This window comes from Rhinatrema bivittatum, chromosome 3 (genome assembly GCF_901001135.1).
Source record: "Rhinatrema bivittatum chromosome 3, aRhiBiv1.1, whole genome shotgun sequence".
NCBI classification, from domain to species: domain Eukaryota; kingdom Metazoa; phylum Chordata; class Amphibia; order Gymnophiona; family Rhinatrematidae; genus Rhinatrema; species Rhinatrema bivittatum.
Genome location: NC_042617.1, coordinates 25,134,103 through 25,157,192, shown reverse-complemented (window position 1 = coordinate 25,157,192; position 23,090 = coordinate 25,134,103). Strand labels below are relative to the sequence as shown.

Here is a 23,090-nt window from a genome sequence, read left to right as displayed (position 1 = left end):
ACTGCGGAATGCAGATTTTGCGCAGAATTCCTCCTTCCTGCAGATTTCCTCCCTCACCTCGCCGATTTCCTCCCTTGCCGGAAGACTATTCAAAACCGGAAGGACAGCAGCCATCTCGGGACAGGCAGAAAATAGCAGATGAGACCCTGGCATGCTGCAAACGTAGCGCGTCCCGCGGCACACGCTCCGTTCACGGCGAAGATGAAGGCCCGGTGCGCCGTTCGCGGCAAAAAGGAAAGGCCCCCTTTGTGCCGCGATTGGCACACCCGAGCCTTCCTCTTCACCGCGAATGGAGCGTGTGCCGCGGAACGTGCTCCGTTCGCGGCATGCCGGGGTCTCTGCTGCTATTTTCTGCTCAAGGCGAAAATGGAAGGCCCCCTGTGCCGTGAACGGCGCGCTGGGCCTTCATCTTCTCAGTGAATGGTGCGAGTCCCGCGGCAGGCTGGTGAGCGAGAAAATGTGTGTCGGGGAGGGGAGGTGAGGTGAGAGAGAGCAGGAGGGTGTGAGAGAGAGTATGGGGGGGGATGCCGGTGAGAGAGAATGTGTGCGTGTGAGAGAGGGGGGGTGACAGAGAGCAAGGTTGGTAAGAGAGGGGTGGAGAGGGTGTGAGAGAGAGCATGGGAGGTAAGAGTGGGTGGGGGGATGCTTGAGTGTGGGTTTCAGAGAGAGGGAACCTATATGAGGGGCGGGGGATGCCAGTGAGAGAGAATGTGTGTGTGAGAGAGGAGAGGGGGTGTGGGGGAATGCGAGAGACAGCTTGGTAAATAAACTTTGCCAGCCCTGGCTTTAGCAAATGTGCCTCCACGTCCCTTGCCCTGGGTGAAAACAATTTAGTTTTTCCTTTTCGGCTAACGCTTCCATACAAGAGAATATGTGCCAATAAAAAGGCTCGCTGCCCGGGCGTAGAACAGGTACAGTTGCTAGTTTATACAATATGAGACTGTATTGTATATGACAGTATACAGTTTCAGTAACCATATTGGTCCTGGAAAAAGAAAAAGATGAATTATTTGCAGTTTGACAAAATAGTCAAAATGCCAGCTGCATGAAACAGTCCCCCCTCCTCCCCCCAACTAAAATCCATGCTAAGTTGTCATGCTGGCTACAAGGGGATAATCAGAGCAACCTATAAGCTCTTGTCAAGCTACATAAAACCGTCTCGGTCTCAAGTCAAAATGGCAGGGCTGAAAGGACAGAAAATGAAGAAAAAAGCTGGAGGGGCAAGGAATGGAAAGCAAGGAGTAGGGCTGGAAGCTGTGGGAATTCTGGAAAGGAAGGTATTTGAAATCTGATGTTTTCACTTTAGGGACAGGTGGTTTTAGCTGCATGCTCTGCTGGTTCAGGGCCAATACTGCATGCTCAGTATAAGCCTCAGGCAAGTTTAGATAGCTCCCTTTTTCGTTCCCTGTGAACTACCTTACCAGGAAAGCATGCACCGTGGTTTAGTTTCTCCATTTCATACACTTAAATATGTTTGCTTTCATAGCCCCGCGCCAGCCTGAGATGAGTATATTTTGTTTGTCTGTAAGTGAGAGTCTGGGAGCCCAGAGTGGCAGGGAGTACAGCCCAGATACCATAAATGGCCACCTCAGCTTATGAAACCCTGTATTAGATCAACATAAGGCTTAACAAGAAAAATGTAGCTTTATGTGGGGTTTCAAGGGCATATAGGTCTCTCCTTCAAGAAAAAAAAGAAATAAAGCTAATGAATTAACTTTTTCCCCAGTTTTTTTATTCCATTTGTAAGGGTCTTATTTCTCCTTTGCACTGAAATGCTAAATCCCCTGTCATGAATTATCAGTCCATCCAGAGATGAAGAGATTCAAGCCTGGGATATAAATACCCCTGGTATAGCACTTTCCAGGGAGCTCATTGAGCTTGCCTACACGTACAGCTAATGTAAGCAACTTTCCTGAGCTACGAATCAAATGTGACCATGTGGTGCCAGGTGTCTGTGACAAGGCCATGACAGCGATTGTGCTAGCAAATACTCCCTTTTAGCACTAAGGCTCACTTAAGACTTTCTTCACCACTGCAAGGAGCTAGTTACTGACAAAAAAAAAAAAAAAAAAACAGAACCAGTCAATTTGAAATGTATCTTTCCCATCATTGAAAGTGTTCCTTGTAATTATTTAAAAACAACAGATATAAAAGTAACCCTGTATTGTGCCTCTGGCAGTGATAAGTAAGGGGGAAAAAATGGTTATCCTGACAACCTACTGTGTTTCACAGGTTTGCTGTTCGAGCTGAGACACCTAACCAGCAATTTTCTCTTTTTTCCTTCTGCCTGGCTCAATCTCAGCTGGAAATAAATCTACACAGCCTGAACCGAGTCTGGTAGTAATTCAAGAGCCAGCCTGCAGTCATTCCAGAATGGGGTCTGAAGGAAGAAAACCCAGCTCAATTAGTAGTCATATATGGCTTTGAAGTGCAAAGACAACCTGATATGATACAAATCGCTTCTTGCTCTTCACAAGTCCCACTTCAACAAAGGAACATTGGCGGCTAGACAAACATCAGATTCGGTATTATTACCGAAAGATCTCACAGAACCACTTAATTTGAAATTGCAATTACACACCACGATTGAAAATAAGTAAAAAAGTCACCTGTCTTTCTGCTCCCTAGAGACAAGACAGAACAGTTGTCTCGGTGTTGCCATTAAATCCTGGGACAGATATATTCTAATAAAAAAAAAAAATCAACAAATTAAAAACTCCCTGCTGAATAAATATTGATGTTTGCAATGCTGGAAATCATATTGGGTTATATGCAGTTTCTCTCATTTTCTCTCAGTTTCTCTCATTTTGTGTCTATGAGGGAAAAAACAGCTTTTTTCTTTTTTGGCATTAAAATGAGCTCTATCCTCGTAGCTGGAAAGTACATGTGCACTGTTAAACCAACTACAGAGACTTTGTTGCCACGTGTCTGCTAAATTTATAGTCCAACATTACTTCAAAACTAGCCAATTATTTAAAATGGAAAATATCTTTTTATCAATGCATTGCTTCACACTTGGCAAAGAGTGCAATGGGCAGTAACCCCTACTGTAACAAAGAGAGAAACTATGGAAGCTCAAAGAAAAATTTTAATTACATACCAGCAAAATAATTTTAAAAACATCAGGAGTGTGGAGTCCCTAAAAGTCCATATTTGCTTGAAACTAAGGACTGCTGGATATGTGAGAACGTCAAATTGCCTGACATTTGATTAAAGCAGGTGGAGGTTATGATGTCAAGGAAAGTGGTAAGCACTGTGTAAGGCAAAGCTTGAGTCTTTATTTCTTGATCCACTATACAAAGAAAGGAGGTTACAGGAGGGCAGAAGGCAAAGTTTGCATTTTTACTCCTTGATCCACTGTCCAAAAAAAGGAGGTACAGGAGGGTGGAATGCAGAGATTGGCCAGTGGATCAAAGAATAAGGACACAAAGAAAGGATGTACAGTAGTGCTGAAGAAGGAAGGCAGAGTTTGCATCTTTATTCATTGATCCACTTGGTAGCATGAGGAGTGATGATGCCTCAGAAACAGAGGCAAAAGATCAAGGGTCCAGCTAGCTGCAGGCTAATGGCATAACTAAAGTTTCCAAGGATTGCAGGATTCGTATTTTCAATACTTTTATTCCAGTCAGAGACAACAGAAAAAGTACAGACACAATAGAGCCAATAGTGGCTCAATGAGGAGAATTGTTTTAGGATGTAACAAACCCAGAACTTAAGAAGAGGAAAGGGTATTTATCAGAATTCATGAAACTTCTCAAACAACCACTAAAATAAATATAATTTTGTTATTTTATTTAATTGGTTATATAAAATGATAACCAACAAACTGTAGCTCTATATGGAGCAGCAGTTTGCTCGTCAAGCCAGAGGAAACTAAAATAATATTCAACACATGTGAAAGCTGAGATTGGAGAAAACAGAAAAATTGTCAGAGGCCATGCATTATAGCCTCTTGCTAATCCCCTCAAAGAAGGTCTGATGTGCTTTTCAAGTTAATCAGTTATCGGTACAAGGAACCCATTCTTCTAACAATAAACAAGACAAAATAGAAGGCAGTTTGCAAACCTTTCCTGCGGGCAAATAGCTGTTTATCTGCAGGAAAAGCCCCACTGAAAACTGCTTTCCCCTCATTCATAGCACAAGTACTTTTACCCATGTTGGAATTGGGGCAGGGTAAAGTTGGGGGGAGGGAAAGTCCGCATTGGTACAGTCAAAGGTGCAAATGTATGCCCACAGAATGCAGCCCTAATACCTGACAACATTTGGTTTCCCTTTGAAAATGTATTTGCAGGCCTGCAAGAACTGTGGGCGGTTTAGACATTAGCCCTTAAATTTTTTCTCTCCAAATGAGGGTTAATTGTCATTTTTAGAGAATTAAAGGACAAGTGTATCCAATGCCTTGTGCTTATACAGGAAAAAGATAGGAAACAATTTAGAGATGGGAAGAATCATCAAAAGCTCCAGTATTTAAAGCTCAAAATGTTACTTGTGCAACCAAAAGAAAAACTGCATCAGTATGTACTGTCCTGTATAATAAAGCATAGAACATTAACATGGTACACAATCATGAGCATGCACCACTGCTTCAACGATTATATATTTTGTTAAGAACGCAAGAAATTGCCATGCTGGGTCAGACCAAGGGTCCATCAAGCCCAGCATCCTGTTTCCAACAGAGGCCAAAACCAGGCCACAAGAACCTGGCAATTACCCAAACACTAAGAAGATCCCATGCCACTGATGCAACTAATAGCAGTGGCTATTCCCTAAGTAAAACTGATCAATAGCCATTAATGGACTTCTCCTCCAAGAACTTATCCAAACCTTCTACTTATCCAAACCTTCTACTTATCCAAACCCAGCCACACCAACCGCACCAGCCACATCCTCTGGCAACAAATTCCAGAACTTTATTGTGCGTTGAGTGAAAAAGAATTCTCTCCGATTAGTCCCAAATGTGCCACTTGCTAACTTCATGGAATGCCCCCCAGTCCCCCTGTTATTCGAAAGTGTAAATAACCGAGTCACATCCACTTGTTAATCTATTTTGTTCCAGTAACTCCTCCAATTCTAGAAACTCTTTAGAACAGTCTTAATTGAAACATGGCTGCGCCCTAATACTCTGGAAAATTGCAGGGCAACTGCTTATAAAAAAAATGTAAACAATCCAGAGTACTTCAAGCAAGCAAACCCAGGTTAAAATGTTACCTGAATTATTACCGTGAGGGCAAAAAATAAATTTCATTTTCAGCCTTTTTATCTCATTTAAATTGCAATGAGAAATCTTGTTACTAGCATAGTTCATAAAAAGTATGTGCTATAAAAGATTTTATGCAATTATTTACTTAAAGATATGCAACTTGAGATACAACTGAACATTGTTGTAGTCTCTCCTACTGATAGCAATTGCTGAAATCTGTGAATTTTCTGATTAAGTCTGTCTCTTTTTGCAAATACAAAACTGGTAGACAATTGCACAATTTCAGGCCTCTGCTAGGCAAAAAAATATCAGCGTTCTAACAATGAAAGCTGGAGACATGGAGAGTATTTTGCTTTACTAGAAAGGCAGACTTCTCTTATTATGTAAGCATGGGAAGACACAAGGTACTATATACACAGATCTGCAAATATAACAATTTTGCTGTGTTAACAGTAGAGTAGGTATAAGCAAAATGTCAGGAAAAATATTGCAGTAACTTTTGGATTTATGAGAAGTCTGCATCCATTAGATGACACCAAAGGCTAAGTAATTCTGAGATGATTATACCAATTCTCAATCGATATCAGATCAATGTAGTGATATCACCAGAGATGGGCATAACTAACTTGTCATCATGTACAGAAAATTTAATCATGAGAAAAAAAAACAAACAAACAATCTATAACAGAGAGGGCAGTGTCCTTTCCCCCTATTCTGTGTTTTGCTTACCATGCTTTTCTGTGTCTCTGCTTCTGCCGTCTAGCCTTTCTTTCTGTAAATATGTGCTGTAACTAACAGGTACAATAAAAAGAACAAACTAATTAATCTAACAATAAAAAGAACACACTAATTAATCTACAAAAACTGACCCCTTGATATCTACCAAAGAGAGGAGTCCTGACAGATGGAATCACAGATTCAGAGACTTGCCCATTTACAAATTTAGAACTTTTAAACTGTCTCAAAGATGTAAAATTATAGTTATCTATGACTAGCATTAAGTTAGTATAATAAAAAAAGATAACATTTATTGATCCTTATTTCTTCATATTCAAGTGAACTAATCATACTATACAGTTTAGGTGAAACATATGTATTTAAAAACCTTGGGAGACCATGATCTGAAATAAGAAACATTAACAATTTGATTTAAATGTGATGTAAACTCCCATGTTGTGCTGATCCTATGAGCAATATGTTCTATATGACCAAGTAGTTCCGTTTGAATCAGTGATTAATATACTTTTCTGCAGATATCATCTTGTGCACAAAGCAGTCTTTCCATTTTCCCAATAACCAATCTATAACTGCCCTTCAAAAAAATATCCTCCGTATTCTGCTTCCAAGTGCATGAATATATCTCCAAACTTGGAGGTGTATAAACTTTTCATAATTCTAAAATATTAAAATATTACTGAATTCTAGCATACACCTGCTTATTTTAAGGAGGGTTCAGCAAGTAAAACCAACTTCACTGGCAGTGGCCAAGCTCTGAGAGATTCAGTAATTTTATCAAGCAAGCTTCAATGCCTATGTGCCTTTTTCCTGTTTAGTTTGGGGATGGGACAAAGAGGAAACGATTCAGCACTAGTGTCTGGAGACAGCCACAATGCCCTGATCAGGCTTCCCGTTACCATGGCAACCACAGGCCGCCGGCCCATCAGTTGCAGAGATGTCATTGTGAACGCAATAACCGAGCATCGATTAACCCCAGAACCTACCGCTCACAGCGGCTGCCAATCCCACTGCTCTCACCAGCGTCTTTTGCGGCCCCAGTCCTTCAACAACGCCTTGGACTTTGCATTCCCAAGCGGCCTCAGTCAGCTGCCCCAGCCTGTCCCTTCTCTCCCCCCAACAGCGTTCCGGCAGCAGACAGCACATATTCGCACCACGCCACACACACACAGTACACTCATAAAATAAAATAAAACTCGTACCTGCAATAAAGATAACTCAAAATCTCTTACCGCCCTCAAAGTTATTCTATCCAAGCCCAACGTTGTTTCTCAATATACACCTTGCGTCCTCCCTACAGCCAGGGAAGAGACAGCCTTGCAGCGATAGCCGCAAAGCGCATGCGCAACATTATCAATCACCGCGAGACCCAAAGTGGTCGTTGGATTCTAGGAGGTTCTCGTCGGCAAGCACCCTGTGACGTTTCCGGGGGAGGGGGGGGGTAGGGAACGCATGCGCAAAGTGCCGCTTCCTCCCTCCCGCTCTTCCTCATGCAGACTTTGCAGTGTTGCCAACCTCGCTTATTTACCGCGAGATTGGGCTTCTTTTCCTAGTCATTCGCGGGTTTTTTTTTTCCGATTCGCTAGTTGCTTTTAATTGGGCTATTTTTTTCTGCCAGTCGCGGTTTTTTGGGCTTGTTGGGCGGGACTTGTGCTCTGATGTTACAGTGATTGGCTGCTGCTGCGATGAAGCCTGTCCATGGCAGGCACACCCTATCCCTATATTGCAGCAGTAAGCCAATCAGAGCAGGATTCAAATAGTGAGCTGCAAGCCTTATTGATGGATACCTCACGAGCACATTTTTGTTGGCAGACCTGGAACGGGAAGGCCAGCAGCAGGGCCTTGGAGGGCAACAGCAAAGGAATCTTCAGACTGTGCAGCTACAGCCAGGTATCAGGAGGGGAGGCATTAGTATGTTGGGAGGGGGGGAATGAGAATGTGGGGGCCAGAGATGTGCTCGGAGGGGGGAGGGGGGTGGGGAATGAGTGAGTGTGTGGGGGCCAGGGATGTGCTCGGAGAGGGGAATGAATGAGAGTGTGGGGGGCCAGAGATGTGCTTGGAGGGGGGGTGGGGAGAGGGGAATGAGTGAGTGTGTGGGGGCCAGAGATGTGCTTGGAGGGGGGTGGGGAGAGGGGAATGAATGAAAGTGTGGGGACCAGAGATGTGCTCGGAGGGGGGTGGGGAGAGGGGAATGAGTGAGTGTGTGGGGGCCAGGGATGTGCTCGGAGGGGGGAATGAGTGAGTGTGTGGGGGCCAGGGATGTGCTCGGAGAGGGGAATGAGTGAGTGTGTGGGGGCCAGGGATGTGCTCGGAGAGGGGAATGAGTGAGTGTGTGGGGGCCAGGGATGTGCTCGGAGAGGGGAATGAGTGAGTGTGTGGGGGCCAGGGATGTGCTCGGAGAGGGGAATGAGTGAGTGTGTGGGGGCCAGGGATGTGCTCGGAGGGGGGAATGAGTGTGAGGGGCTGGTATCTTTTATTTCCTAGTGTGTAGCAGATGGACTCAGGACCAATGGGTATAGTGTACTCCTGCTAGCAGCTGGAGACGGATCAGATTTCAATCTGACGTCAGCCGCTAGTACATATACCCCTGCAGGAAGTGCAGCTCCTCAGTATTTTCCGTCTCCAAAGCAGTTGGGAACTATCTGCATGCTCTCTGAGCGTTAGAACCAAAATTCAAGGAAAAACCCAAATTTAAGAAGAAAAGTTTACCTGAAGACTAGCCCCGCTCTCCTGCGGTGATACCCTCGGGTCCCTCCCCCAGTTGAGATTCCCGAGGTGATTTCCGTGGTCCCTCAGAGGTGAGCCTCGATCCGGTGACCGAATCTCAGCAGGGACTTAGCCCCCGATTTCGGGCACGGCTGAGAGGCAGCGGGTGCATTCCTTGAGTGCGGTGGTGAAGGTATTTGCCCCTGCAGACAGAGACCGCCCGGGACGAAACCGGGAAGCGCCGAAGACAAGGTAAGGTAGAAATCTTCTATGTAAACGGTCTCCGAGGATCGAAGAGGAGCACAGGCCGCCGATCGGAGCCAGTGCCGCCGGGTTGATCCGCCCTAGCAGGGCTAGGCCCCGGCTGTTCCCGAGGGTCTACCCACGTGGAGACCCTCTGATGAGGTCGCCATATTGCCCTCAAGATCGCTGTCGCCATCTTGACCCGCCTCGCCGTTGAACTCGAGCGCACAAATTGAGCTAGGTGCACAAGTCCCTTGTGCGCATAAACTTAGGCGCACATAATACCTCACGCGCATAAGTTGCGCGCACGGAACAAGGCGCATATCTGTGGCTAGGCGCACATCTCCGCGCATATCTGAGGCGCACTGAAGCGCACAAGAGCTCACGCGGCCACAGTCATGTCACCTCCAGAGTCGGGCATAAAAGCGCAAGGCCTCTGCCAAGCATGCCACGTCAGAGCCGCACAGAGCGAGGAGGCAGACGCCCTGTGTGCACAGTTGGAGGAGGCCCTGGGAGATCCAGGCCAGGGCCGTTCCCAGCCAGGGCCCAATGCTAGCTCTTCAGGGGGCACCCCGGACCTAGCAGGCCCCAGGGAGTCCACCCCGCACTCGGGGACTCCCAGAGAACCGGCGCCCCTCAACTTAGACCCAGCTTCGATATCCTGGGTGGAGCTGTTCAAGGGGATTCATGCCTTTGTCAGGATGCAAACTGAACCCCGGGAGGTCCAGCCTCCGGAGGACCCTCATGCCCCAGGACCCTTGAGGCCTAGGCACAGGTCCACATCATCCAGAAGTTCCGCCTACGGGGACACAGACCACTCTGAAGAGGAAATTGAGCCCCTGGAAGAAGGGGAACTCCCCCCGGGGACAGAGCCACACCGAACCATGAGTCGCTTCTTCACAAAGGATGAGCTCCCGGACCTAGTATCCCAATGTCTAACGGAACTCGCTATCCCGGGCCAAGGGCAACCTAGAATGAACCCCCTGCTGGAGGGCCTTCGTCAGACGTCTCGCCATTTTCCTCTCTTACAGGTGGCACAACAGCTAATTGACCTAGAGTGGAATGCTCCAGAGTCCTCATTCAAAGGGGGTCGAGCACTGTCGGCCATGTATCCCCTGGACCCAGCGACCAAAGAACTCCTGGCGTGCCCTAGGGTGGACGCCATGGTCTGCACGGTCGCTAAGCGCACTACCATCCCAGTGGAGGGAGGAGCGGCGCTCAAGGACGCTCATGACCGGCGCCTAGAAGCCTTGCTAAAGCAGTCATTCGAGGTTGCAGCTCTGTCCCTTCAGATTGCGGCCTGCTGCACCGTGGTGACGCGTGCCTGCCTATCTCAAGCCAGGAACAGCACCCCGGGAGAGGACATGGAATTAACTCTGTCCTTTCTCACCGATGCGGCTTCCGATCTAGTGCGTACAACAGCCAGAGGAGTCTCGTCCACTGTGGCAGCCAGAAGACAGCTCTGGCTCCGAAATTGGTCGGCAGACGCCTCTTCCAAGACGAGTCTAACAAAGATGCCCTTCAAAGGATCCCTCCTCTTCGGCAGCGAAATAGAGAAACTGGCCAACAAATGGGGTGACTCCCATTACCGCGCCTGCCGGAAGACAAGACGAAGAGAAACCAGCGTCCCTTCCACAGATCCGCCAGAGGCAGAAGCTCACAGCGCTTCAACCCTTTCAAAAGCAACTATCGAGCAGCCCATCCTACGGGCAGGAACCAGTCCTTTCGGAACAAGCACACCAAGAGAGGAACCAGCGCGGGTGCAGGCTCCGGCCGCACCCCGCAATGAGAATCAGCCGACCCATCCAAGGGAAGATGCTATAGGGGCAGACTAGCCTTATTCTACCGCAGATGGGTTGAGATAACTATGGACAAATGGGTCCTGGCCATCATCCGGGAGGGGTACTACCTGGACTTCATTCGAACTCCCCCCGACAAATTCGTGGAATCTCCCTGCCATGACCCCCTCAAGAGGGCGGCAGTGGAAGCTACACTGAACAGGATTCTGACCCTCGAGGCCATAACCCCGGTGCTTATATGGGAAATGAATACTGGACATTACTCCATTTACTTCATCGTACCCAAGAAAGAGGGCACATTCAGGTCCATCCTGGACTTCAAGTCTGTCAACCGCCACCTAAGGGTTCCCCACTTCTGCATGGAAACCTTACGATCCGTCATACGGGCAATACAACCAGGAGAGTTCCTCACATCCCTGGATCTGTCTGAGGCCTACTTACACATCCCAATGCATCAGGAACACCAGCGCTTCCTACGCTTCAAGGTCCTGAATCGTCACTATCAGTTCCGGGCACTACCCTTCGGGTTAGCCACAGCACCCCGGATGTTCACCAAGGTAATAGTGGTGGCAACACTCAGGAAGGAGGGAATCCTCGTTCATCCCTACCTGGACGATTCGCTGATCAGGGCGAAGTCACCGGAGGAAAGCCACCAAGCAACCAGCAGAGTCATAGCACTACTGGAAAGCCTAGGATGGGTGGTCAACATAAACAAAAGCTCCCTGCAGCCCGCACAGTCGCTGGAATACCTAGGAGTCCAATTCGACACCAAGGAAGACAAGGTCAGCCTGACCCCCGCGAGGAGGTCAAAGCTGCGGGGCTGGCTTCAGACCTTGCTGAGCGTTCCTCGTCCCACAGCATGGGATTGCCTGCAAGTCCTCGGACTGATGGCATCCACATGAGACCTCTACAGCACTCACTTCTAACGCGGTGGAGTCCACGGTCCCAGAACTACACCGTACGCCTTCCACTCCCGGGCAGCGTCCGGACCCAGCTACGGTGGTGGTTGCAGAACAGCCACCTGAGCCGGGGATCAAGCCTATCCTCCCCAACCTGGACCCTGCTCACCACAGATGCCAGCTTACACTGATGGGAAGCACACTCCGAAGAGCTGACCGCCCAAGGGCAGTGGAACGCAGAAGAGGCGGGATGGAACATCAACCACCTAGAAGCGCGGGCAGCCAGATTAGCCTGCCTGCGGTTTGCCGCCCACAGACTTCGAGGCAAAGCGGTCAGAGTGATGTCAGACAATGCCACGACGGTGGCCTACATCAACCGACAGGGCGGAACCAGAAGCCAACAGGTGTCCCTAGAAATAGACCTCCTGATGGCGTGGGCGGAAGCAAATCTCCAGGAGATCTCGGCCGTCCACATTGCCGGGAAAGACAACATCGCGGCAGACTTCCTCGGCAGAGAAAGTCTAAATCCAGGAGAATGGAAACTGTCATCCACAGTCTTCCAAATGATAGTGAATCGGTGGGGGATCCCAAACATGGACCTTCTGGCAAGCAGATCCAACGCTCAAGTACCCAGATACTTCAGCCGCAGACGGGACCCGCAGTCCCAGGGGATTGATGCCCTGGCCTCCGGGGACCCTTCTATACGCCTTCCCGCCATGGCCCTTGCTGGGCGCAATCATTCACAAGATACAGCGACACAGGGGACTAGTTCTCCTGGTGGCCCCGGATTGGCCAAGAAGACCCTGGTACGCAGACATGAGAAGACTGCTGGCAGGGAACCCACTACCCCTGCCGCCGCACAGAGACCTGCTCCAACAAGGTCCGATCCTTCACGAGGACCCGACTCAATTCTCGCTTACGGTCTGGCCATTGAGAGGGCTCGACTGAGGAAGAGCGGATACTCGGGGGCAGTAATAGATACTCTCCTCCGGGCACGCAAGTTCTCCACATCTCTAACGTACATAAGGATTTGGAGAGTCTTCAAGGCCTGGTGCGAAGACCACAACGTCAAGCCACGCCCCTCCAGAGTTCCCGTGATCCTGGAATTCTTACAGAATGGGCTACAGAAGGGTCTGTCCCTCAATTCCATCAAGGTACAGATAGCAGCATTGTCATGCTATGGCTCCAGGAGCGAGGGCAACAGCATAGCCTCGCACCCGGATGTATCGCGCTTCCTGAAAGGAGTCAAACACATTCGCCCACCTCTAAGGTGGACGGTACCTCTGTGGAACCTCAACCTCGTCTTGGAGTTCCTAGCAGGATCCGCCTTCAGACCCCTCCGAGGCCTACCTCTCCGTCTGTTAACCTTAAAGACAGTGTTCTTGCTGGCCGTGTGTTCGGCCCGCCGAATCTCGGAGCTACAAGCACTGTCCTGCCATGAACCGTTCTTCAGATTCACCCCGGGGTCCATCCAACTACGCACAGTTCCCTCCTTCCTCCCCAAAGTGGTCTCACACTTCCACCTCAACCAAACCATCGCACTACCAACGATGGACGGCGTGAAGAACTCTGGAAAAGACCGTAGCCTACGTCACCTCGACATCGGCAGACTCCTAGCCAGATATTTGGAAAGGTCGGAACCGGTACGAAAGACAGACCACCTTTTCATCCTTCACAGCGGAAAGAGGCAAGGGGAAGCGGCCTCGCGGGCAACCATTGCCCGCTGGATCAAAGAAGTCATTAAGGCAGCCTACGTAGAAGCAGGAAAACCACCACCTCTACAAGTCAAGGCCCATTCAACCAGAGCCCAGGCGTGTCCTGGGCAGAGACTAGAATGCTGTCACCTGCGGACATCTGCAGAGCGGCAACGTGGTCCTCTATCCACACTTTCTCCAGATTCTACCGTCTGGACGTACAGGCTTAAGAGGACACGGCATTTGCAAGGACAATTCTAAGTGGACCACGGGCAGCCTCCCACCCGATTCGGGAGTAGCTTTTATAATTCCATTGGTCCTGAGTCCATCTGCTACACGCTAGGAAATGGAGAAATTACTTACCTGATAATTTTGTTTTCCTTAGTGTAGACAGATGGACTCAGCATCCCACCCTGGGCTGCCCTGAGGCATTGTGCCAATGAGTTACGGGTAAGCCATGTCTTTATTTACCTAAGATGTCCACCCTGCCCGGTGTCGACGCTTTCCGGTTGAGTACACTGGCGGTCTCCAGCTATAGTCAACCAATCAGTTCAAGTTAATCAAGTTTAATCGAGTTTAAACGTTCTAACAAGTTAGTTTGATTAACTTCATATTATGGTTAACTTATCAGTCAGTCACATATATATCCACAACGCTTTTCAAGGAAGAATACTGAGGAGCTGCACTTCCTGCAGGGGTATGTGTACTAGGGCAGTGATGGCTAACCGGTGACACGCCGAGACTTTTTGCTGACACGCGCAGCGTTGCGTGGACTATCGGGAATTTTTTTTTTTTTTTTTAATCGGCTGTGCTGACCCTTTAAAACTAGTTTTTTTTAGTATGCCCCCGGGCGCAGTGACAGGCAGATAGGCAGGGCCGCGGCCCGAAGAAAAAGATCACGTTTAAACGCACTGATGCTCCTCCTCCTTCCTGCCTGTGCGGCCCCGGAAGTAAACGTTGCCGGAGCCACGTGGGCTTGGAAGGAGGTGAAGCATCGGCGCGTGCAGAAGAGAAGCAGCGCTTGTGTTTACGGGCAGCCGCGAATCCCAAGTCGCAGCGGCCCGAGAAGAGGAAGAGGCCCGGTAGCAGGGCTGCCGCAGAGCCCATCTTGCGACGACCCGCGACGAGGAGGCCCAGAGGTGAGAGAGAGGCTGAGGGTCTGTATAGGGTGTGTGTGTGTGTGTGTGCGTGTATGAGATGAGTTGAGAGATTGTGTGTGAGTGAGGACTTGAATGTTTGCAGAGACAGCAAGTGAGAGCCTCTGTGTGTGTGAGAGACAGCATGTGACAGTGAGTGCCTGTGCTTGAGCAAGACAGCATGTGGGAGTGAGAGAGAACCTGTGTATGTGTGAGAGAGAGAGAAATGCAGGTGAGAATGAGAACCTGTGTGTTTGAGGGAAGAAGATGGAGAGAAAAAAAAACAGAAAAAAGACACTATAAAAGGAATTGGCAAAAAAAATAAGAAAGGGAAGGTGGGAAAAGAAAGGAAAGGTGGGAAAAAAAAGCCTGTGACCAACTAATTAGAAAATGAAGATCAGACGGCAAAGGTAAAAAACAAAATTACTTTTTAGTGATTGGCACATGTAATCTTTGGGAATGTGCAAGAGTAGCACTTTCTCTATGCAGATCTCAATGTACGAGATCGGCATGGAGAAAGTGGAAGCCCACGGGGCCTGCACAGAGGAGGCAGCAGAATGGGCTTCAGTGTCAGTAGCAGCAATCAGCGCCTTCCCAATAGCCATGCGGCATCAGTGACAGAGGCAGCAGAGGAATGAGAGAGGCTCTGAGGTTGCTGGCAAAAGAGAGGGGGTCTGCCTTTAGTGTGTGCATGTGAATGAATGGGACTCTGCATGGGGGTGTATGTGTGCGAATGCATGGGTGCCTGCCTGGAGGATGGAGCGGGAGTGGTATGCAAATGAATGGGAGCCTGCCTGGGGTTCAGTGTGTGTGTGAGGGAACCAGTGAGTGTGAGAGCATGAGTGTGTATGAGAAAATCCAGGGGAGTGAGAGTTTTGGGGGGGGGGGGTGGAGGGGGAGAGAGTGTTTTAATTGAAGATTTAGCCAATGAAATTCAGCAAAAAAAAGTCACTAAGCAGGTAAGGTAAATAATTGTTTTTGCTTTATTAATAAATACAGAACATTAAAATTATAACTTTTTGTTATTAGAGCTACAAATATCACAAAATTATGGATTTTTCTAGAAGTGACACACCACCCGAGTTATGCTCGGTTTTTTTATGAATTTTGACACACTGAGCGCAAAAGGTTGGCCATCACTGTAGTAGTGGCTGACGTCAGATTGAAATCTGCTCCGTCTCCAGCTGCTAACAGGAGTACACTATACCCATTGGTCCTGAGTCCATCTGTCTACACTAAGGAAAACGAAATTATCAGGTAAGTAATTTCTCCAATTTGTTCTACGCCACTTGATTTCCTCTATTTTTTTTCTCATTTCTTCCCTTATTTTGACAAAAAGAAAGCTTGTCCATACCTGCTGACTACAGGTAAAAAAAATGTGACATGGAAACTTGTAATGCTATTTTTCTACACCACTTTTGCTTTCCTCTAATTTTGCTTTTTTTTTTTCTTTCATTTCTTCTCCCTGTAGAAGATCACCTCTGTAAGAAAGCCAGTCTATACCTACTGTTTCCGTCCTTGGCTGCTACACTACTAAATGGTTTTGATCTACTATGGCTACAGTACAGAACTGGGCTAAATACAGTAAAAAGTACTGCAAAGCATGGGAAGAGGAACGTGAACTAAAAGCATGGGTTCAGCCTGTTTTCAGCAATGAGAATAAGGCTACATGCACATTTTGTAAGTGTGACATTCGTGCACATCATGCAGACCTTCTGCAACATGCTAAAACAGAGAAACATGCAAAAAGCTAAGCTCCTTTGTCATCTATGCGACTCACAGACATTGGTGTTTCAATTTCGCTTTTTTTGGGCTTGTCTTTTTGGAAAAAAGTGCTTGTTCTTTCATGAAAACCTGGCAACCCTGATGTAGAGTGTGACTGCTGGTTAGAGCTGAACGTGGAAGCGAGGCGGGAAAGAGTGGCGCGGCTCGTTGGTGGCGGCAGCGCTGTTGAAAAAGCCACTGCGAAGGAAAAAAAAGCTGTCTGGAAGTTTATAAAGCAGTTCGGAAGCTTCTTATAGTAGATGCTTTTTCACTCCCTATCATGTACAGCTCCTTAGGATACTGCACCTCAAATGCATGAATCTGCATTTATATGTTCTGGAGGAGAGAAGGAACATGGGAGCTATGCATCTATTAATCTGGAAGCCAAAAAAGGCTAATTGCATAGAGTTTGAGTATTAAGAGCCACTGAAGAAGCCATTTGATGGTTATGATGTTATGTCTTTATGTTTATGGATGCTTCTTCAGTATTTATGGATTCCAAGTTAATGTTTCTGTTTCCAGCAAGTTAGAACTTATTATCTTTCTTTATGGTTTCTGCTATCTCCCCCTCTGTTACTTCTTTGTCTAGAAACCATCTTTGTGACGTTGTCAACTCTGGGAGAGGTGTCCCCTGCAAGTATGCCGCTATAGTCTGTGGCCGTATATGCGAATCTGGAATATACAGAGTAGAATAAAACTGGTGAAATTGCTTTTGTATAGCTTTATTGTCCGTAAGTAACCCCCCTTCCTGACTTTTAATTTTCACTATTGTGGTCTGTGCTTGCCTTTTCTTTAGGGTGCGAGCCAGAAGGTTCCCCGCCTTGTTGCCTCCCTCAAAATATCTACGTTGTACCAGTTCCATTTGGTGGGCAATGACCTCAGCATCGAGGTCGTATGTTTGGTTATGCACAGCTTGTATTTTAAACTTAAGCTGTGGAGACTTGCTCCCAGATTTATGCTGATGTTCTAATTTTTGGAATGTAGTCAATAGTTGCCCTCGTTCCCCCTCCCGCTTCTTCTTAATATAAGAAGCTCTAGCTATAAATGTGCCTCTTAGAACCACCTTGAGACATTCCCACAACACCCCTGGTTGCATGCCTCCCAATTCATTCCACTTCATGTACTCTCTAATCTCCTCATTCACTTGGCTCACAAACTTTTTATCACTCAACAGCCTCCAGTATTTTTGACCTTGGTCATAATCCTTATAGTTCAATTTAAACCAGATAAGGACATGATCTGACCAGACCATGGGTTCGATGTCCGTGGCGCTCACAGAATTAAGCAAATGCTTACTAATCATGAACATGTCAATCCTAGAATGGCTATTGTGTGGGTTTGAGTAAAAGGTACAATTTCTCGATTTAGGGTAGCATGCCCTCCAGATATCCACTAACACTTCCTGCTCTAGAAAGTTGCTTAATGCCATCCTCGTGCTCTTGGGTTCAGCACTATATCCAGCTGAGGTGTCTAGAGATGAATTCAATGTGATATTAAAATCCCCCCCTACTATCATATTCCCATTCAACCTGGCTATGGACAGTGAGCTTAGAGATTTATAAAAGTCTTCCTTGTGTGTCGTGGGGCCATATACGTTAAGGAGTATCAACTTTTCTTCCCCCATTTTCATCGTTATCCATAAATAGCGCCCTTTATCGTCTGCAACCACTTGCAGTAATTCGTAATGAAAATCTTTGTGAATCAATATTCCCACCCCAGCATATTTGGCTGACACTGTCGCAACCGCCCAATATTGATGAGGGTATTTGTCAGATCTCATCATGCATTCATACCTTTTTCTGAGATGGGTTTCTTGCAGAAACACTACATCTGCTTGTAGCCTATCAAGTTCCTTAAAGAGAGTCTCCTCTTATGTGGAGAGTTTAGGCCTTTCACATTAAGTGATATAAATTTAAAATCAGCCATTAGGTCAATCTGATAAAGAAAGCAAACCGTGAACCTGGATCATCAATACAGTGTCCCAGTCATCTTCTATCCTCCCAACCCATTCCCGTAGATGTGGATCTTCCCCCTACCTCCCGCTTCCTTTGCCCCATCCCTAAGAGAATATTGTCACTTCTGCTGTGTAGTAAAGCAGAGCTTCCATAGTGGACTTCCCCTTTGATACCCCCGTCCCCTTTGCTTGGGGAAACACCACCGTTTCCCAGGAAACTTTGGAGGAAATTCCCATGCTAGCAGGCCAGATGCTCCCCATCCCTGGCCCCATAACTTTTTAATCTCATAACATTTAATCTTAAAACAATTAAACTGTGAGACCCAACCCGTTTTTGCATTAGCTATGACCCTGTCCCTTCAGAGCAGATTTATTTTTATTTTTTTATTTGTATGCTTTTATATACTGAAGTTTAGCTAGAGGCCTTCACTCCGGTTTACAGGTAAAACAACAAATTACAAGTGAAGAAACAACTGGTATAACAGATGTGGACAGGTTATAACAACGGATGCAAATTGGTTATAGCCAACAACTTATATAGCAACAGATTGGGTTTATCGTCAGTGGTAAAGAGTTTAACTATCCCTAATAGTATGGGGTGTCATTTGTTAGTCTGTTGCAAGGAAAGCTTGCCATCTGCTTTCCAGTATTCATACCACGCTTGGCAACCCGAAAACCTTCAATCATAGAATTCACTACATTATAACTTTTAACCTCATAACAAGAAAACTTGCACCAAGCCAAGTTCTTTTCAACCATGTCACCATCCCGGCGAAGCAGGGTTACTGTGCTGGTGGCATTTATCCCCTCTCAGTTCCGTTAACAGGCCCTTCTAGTCAGAAATCCGAGGTCCTTCAAGTAGGAGCGTCATCCTTGGCCTTTGCTTCCCGTGTGCGCTGAAGTCTCCATCCTCCCTTTGTGACTCTTTGCCATCGTGCCTGTTCTTCATGGGCTGGAGAAGATGCTTTTCCATTTGTGACACTGATAGGCACAGGTAAACCCATGGATTGCAATATTCCAGCTGCTTCGGCTACCGTGCGTACCCGGTGGGTTACTTCCTGTAGCATGAACCACAGTCCAAATGGAAACAACCACCAGTAGCGAACATTTTCTGCATTCAAAACACTGGTAATCGCTTTAAAATCAATGCGTTTCCTCAGCATGGTAGCAGATAAATCAGCATAAATCGAGATCTCGGAGCCTTTCCATTGCCAAGTGTGCCGTTTCTGTGCTGCTACTGCGAATTTTGCTTGTAAGCGAAGGAGTGGAAGCAGACCACCACATCCCATGTTCTATTTCCTGTTTTAGGGCCCAAAGCTCTATGGGCGCTCTCAATATTGGAGCACTGTGGGGATCCTGCAGAGTCCTCCATGTTGTCCCCAGTGATATGTAGGCAGATTTTTTTTCTATCACACTTGCACAGTCACTATATTCCTCTGTTTCTGGAATTCCTCTGAAGCACAAATTGCAGTGTCGACTCCGGTCTTCTAGTTTGTCTTCTATTTTTGCTTGATTTGCCTGCAGTTCTTGATTAGATGCCTTCAGCTGCCGTCAGTGTTCCTTCTGTGCCTCAATTCTAATATCAGCCTCATCAGTCCTGTGACCTAGCTCTGTTATTTCTTCCTTCAACTCTGCACAAAGCATATTGACCTCTGCCTTGTAGTTTTTGAGGTCCTGTCTGAGTTCTCCGAACCACTCTCTTATCTCTGACCTAGTAGGGAGATCGACTCCTTCCAGCTGCAGCGCTCCCCCCGCCACGTCTCTGTCCTCCGAATCACCATCGGATGCCATTTTGTCTCCTTCTTCCTCCGTGCCTTCTCCTCCCTTCTGGTAGGAGAATTTGCGAAAGTCGACTGCCTTGCTTTTCGCCACCATCGGGTCACGGCGAACTTCCCGTGGGAGATCTTGCCCTGCTATCGAGCTCAATCAAGCTTAAAGCTTTAGTTTTTTGCGATGTAGGCCAGGGCGACAGGGAGCTCCAGGTTTAGGCTGCCGGCATGGGAATTGATGGCACTTCCTCCTTTACTGGGCTTCCTGACTGGTGTGCGTGAAACAGTGGTTGAGTAGTGATGATGGGCTCACCTGCTTCTCACTGGAGGTAGGAATGGCTGAAGACGTTGATTTGCCCTCTCTCTTAGTGATGTCCCCCTCTGCAGCACAGGCTGAATGGTGGGCAATGTGCAAAGAGCTCGTTATTCCGGCTGGTTCTCTTTCTCTTCTATTATTGGTGAAAGATAACCAGATATTTCAATCTTCACATTCATTGAGGAGATGGAGGACTGGTGGAAGGTTGGATTAAGATTTTGGGGGGAATTTTGGAACAAGGAGTGTTGGTTTAGGTTTGGTACCCTAAAAAGTGAATTTGGTCTTAGACCGGAATCGAGGGCCATCTATAACGAGATTTAGAAAAGCTCTTATTAAACTTGAAAGCACAGGTTGGAGTGGACAAATGCCAACTAAAGTTGAAACGGTGCTCATGCTGGAAGAAGAGGGATATAAGATTATATCTTCCCTATACAGGGTTATTATCCACTTATATGAGGTTAGGGAACCTCTCACACCTCTGACCAGTGGAATGTGGACTTGGCGATCCATTTCCAAGCCAAGGATTGGAAAAGAATATAGAGGCAGCACACAAAATCTCCATTTGCAGTTGCTGGGTGGCATTGGTATATAAAATTATTGCAAAAAAACAGATTCCTGCTGTTTTATGCTAGATTTTCTCCTTCATATTCCAAATTATGCCAGTGGAGTTGTGGAAAGGAAGGAATCTACATTCACACGTGGTGCACCTGTCCCTATATTTAGAGCTTCTGGGATCAGGTTGAGAACAAAGTGGGAAGTATTCTGGGACAGAAGGTGACCATGACACCAGATCTATGTCTTTTTGGCCTCTGTGACAACTTTACTCTGAATATGTACCTGTGTAAGCTATGTGGGCAATTATTATTAGCAGTTTAGGGCCTCATTTACTAAGCATTTTTCCCATAGATACAGAATGGGAGAAAAACCTTAGTAAATTAGGTCATTAGTTTTCAATTACTACTTATTGGAAGTCACATTGGCTGTCTCAGATGCATGACATTGTTTTAATAGAAAAACTGATTTTTTTTCCTTGCAAAATAAGAATGCTGTGTATGATAAAATACGGGGATGTTATTGCCAACATATAGACTAGTAGACCAGCTGCTTTGCAACTCAGTATATCACTTCTCATGTACTTGTTAGTTTCATTGTAAAGATTTCGATGTTTTGTTAATGCCTCGGGGGTCTACTTGTAAGTGCACTGTGCTGAATTGTAATTATTGGCTGTGTACTGTACATCCTGCTCCTTGCTAAATAAACATTTTAAAAAGAAAAACAAGCACCAGAGGCAAAATGTTTCACTTTTTCTAGAGTAAACACTGCTTGGCGTGATTGAACCAGCACTTGTCCCTAGTTTGACATTATGTGTGAGGCACAGGAACTGCAAAAACCAAAATAAGCCGATACAGATATTGCTAGCTGTTTGGAAAGTTTACATCAGGGCAATGCACACTGCAAACTCTGCCATGTTGAGATTATTACAGCACCATACATTTGGTTTTTTACATTTTTCCCTATGGAGCTGGAGCTTCATAAAAGCAGTTGGAGAAGCTACAGCAGTTTGAAGCTGCTCTGGAGCCAGAGCAATGATTCCTGGAGCTGAGGATATCTTGGCCCTAGAGCCAGCCTGGAGCAAGACTATTGGAGCCACTCCAAAGCTGGCAAAGCCCAGAGCAGTGCCAACTCTGGGTTGCATGATATTGGTGCTGAGTAATTCCAGTTCTTTCTTTCAGAAATGTCTCAACTGGGATGGCTGCACCTCTGCCCCTTTTTAAATAAGTTGTGGGGTTCCCTCAAGGGGAGATCCTTTCCCCAACTCTGTTTATGATATATATTTGGCCCCTTTACTAGCTCTAGTCAGGTTCTATGGATTAAAGATTCAATGCTATGCTGATGATCTTGATATATATATAGCTCATATTGGGGTAGATTTTCAGATGTACGCGCGGGCATACATGCGCGTGCCAAGCCGCGCTGCCTTCCCCCGTTCCCTCCCAGGCCGCTCCAAAATCTGAGTGGCCTAGGAGGAAACTTCTCTACCCCCCCACCTTCCCTTACCTCCCTCGCCCTTTCCCCCCCTACCTTTTTCTTTTATTTCAAAACTTACTTCAGCCCTGGGGCTGAAGTAAGTTGCGCACACTGGCCAACTGCCGGCGCACAAATGGCCGCTGTGCCGGGAGACTCTGACCCCGCCCCGCTCCCTCCCCTTTTTGCAAGACCCGGGACTTACACGCGTCACTGGGCCTTTTGAATATAGGCCCGGCGCGCATAACCTTTTGAAAATCCAGCCCATTGTGTACAATTTTCTTTTGTTAAAAATAAATAATTGCTTAATAGCAATTTCAAATTGGATAAAGATCAAAAAGCTGTTTTTAAATCTCACTCTGAGCTGTAACTTGCCTTAGATGGAATAGTTTTTGATGGATGCGACTTTTGTAAAGAGTTCTGTTCTTAGACCTTAGATTTAACCCTTAGGGTTGGATTTACTAATGCCGCAAGGCATAGTGAATTCGGCGGTATGGGAAGTGAGGGCGATACGGGGGGGAGGGGGCAGTATTGCAATAACCGGCAGTGATCGCACCTTCGCAGTGCGATTGCTGCCGGCATCGCGCCAAATAACTACACCATAAAAGGTGTAGTTATTCGGCGCGAAACTGGCAGTGAAAACTAAGCGTACCTTTCGCTGTCGGCGAAGTCTTCACGGCATCAGCCCCGGTGCCGCCCCGACTCCGCCCCCATCTTGGTATCGCACGCGATAAGGGACTTTTCGTGTGCGATCCGCTTGGTAAATGACCCCCTTAGTTTGGAGACTATTATCCTTAATGCATCCAACGGTGTTTGGTTTACTCTGCAATTGGTCCATCGTCTCAAACTT

General features: G+C 46.9%; 1 protein-coding gene across 13 annotated transcripts in view; it reads right to left on the bottom strand.

Moving 5' to 3' along the window:
* Positions 1 to 7,340, bottom strand: part of CLIP4 (CAP-Gly domain containing linker protein family member 4) — a 347,916-nt gene extending 340,576 nt beyond the window's left edge. For 2 of the 13 annotated variants that reach the window (XM_029593005.1, XM_029593006.1), the window contains exons 1-3: positions 7,138 to 7,338; positions 5,930 to 5,991; positions 2,610 to 2,684 (exon numbers count right to left, since the gene is read on the bottom strand). The gene's annotated coding sequence lies outside the window, so the exon portion shown is untranslated. Of the gene's footprint in view, positions 1 to 2,220; positions 2,381 to 2,609; positions 2,685 to 5,929; positions 5,992 to 7,137 lie in introns of all 13 variants that reach the window. The other 11 variants (XM_029593004.1, XM_029592996.1, XM_029593003.1 and 8 more) reach the window with 11 other exon arrangements.
* Between the last annotated feature and the right edge of the window lie 15,750 nt (positions 7,341 to 23,090).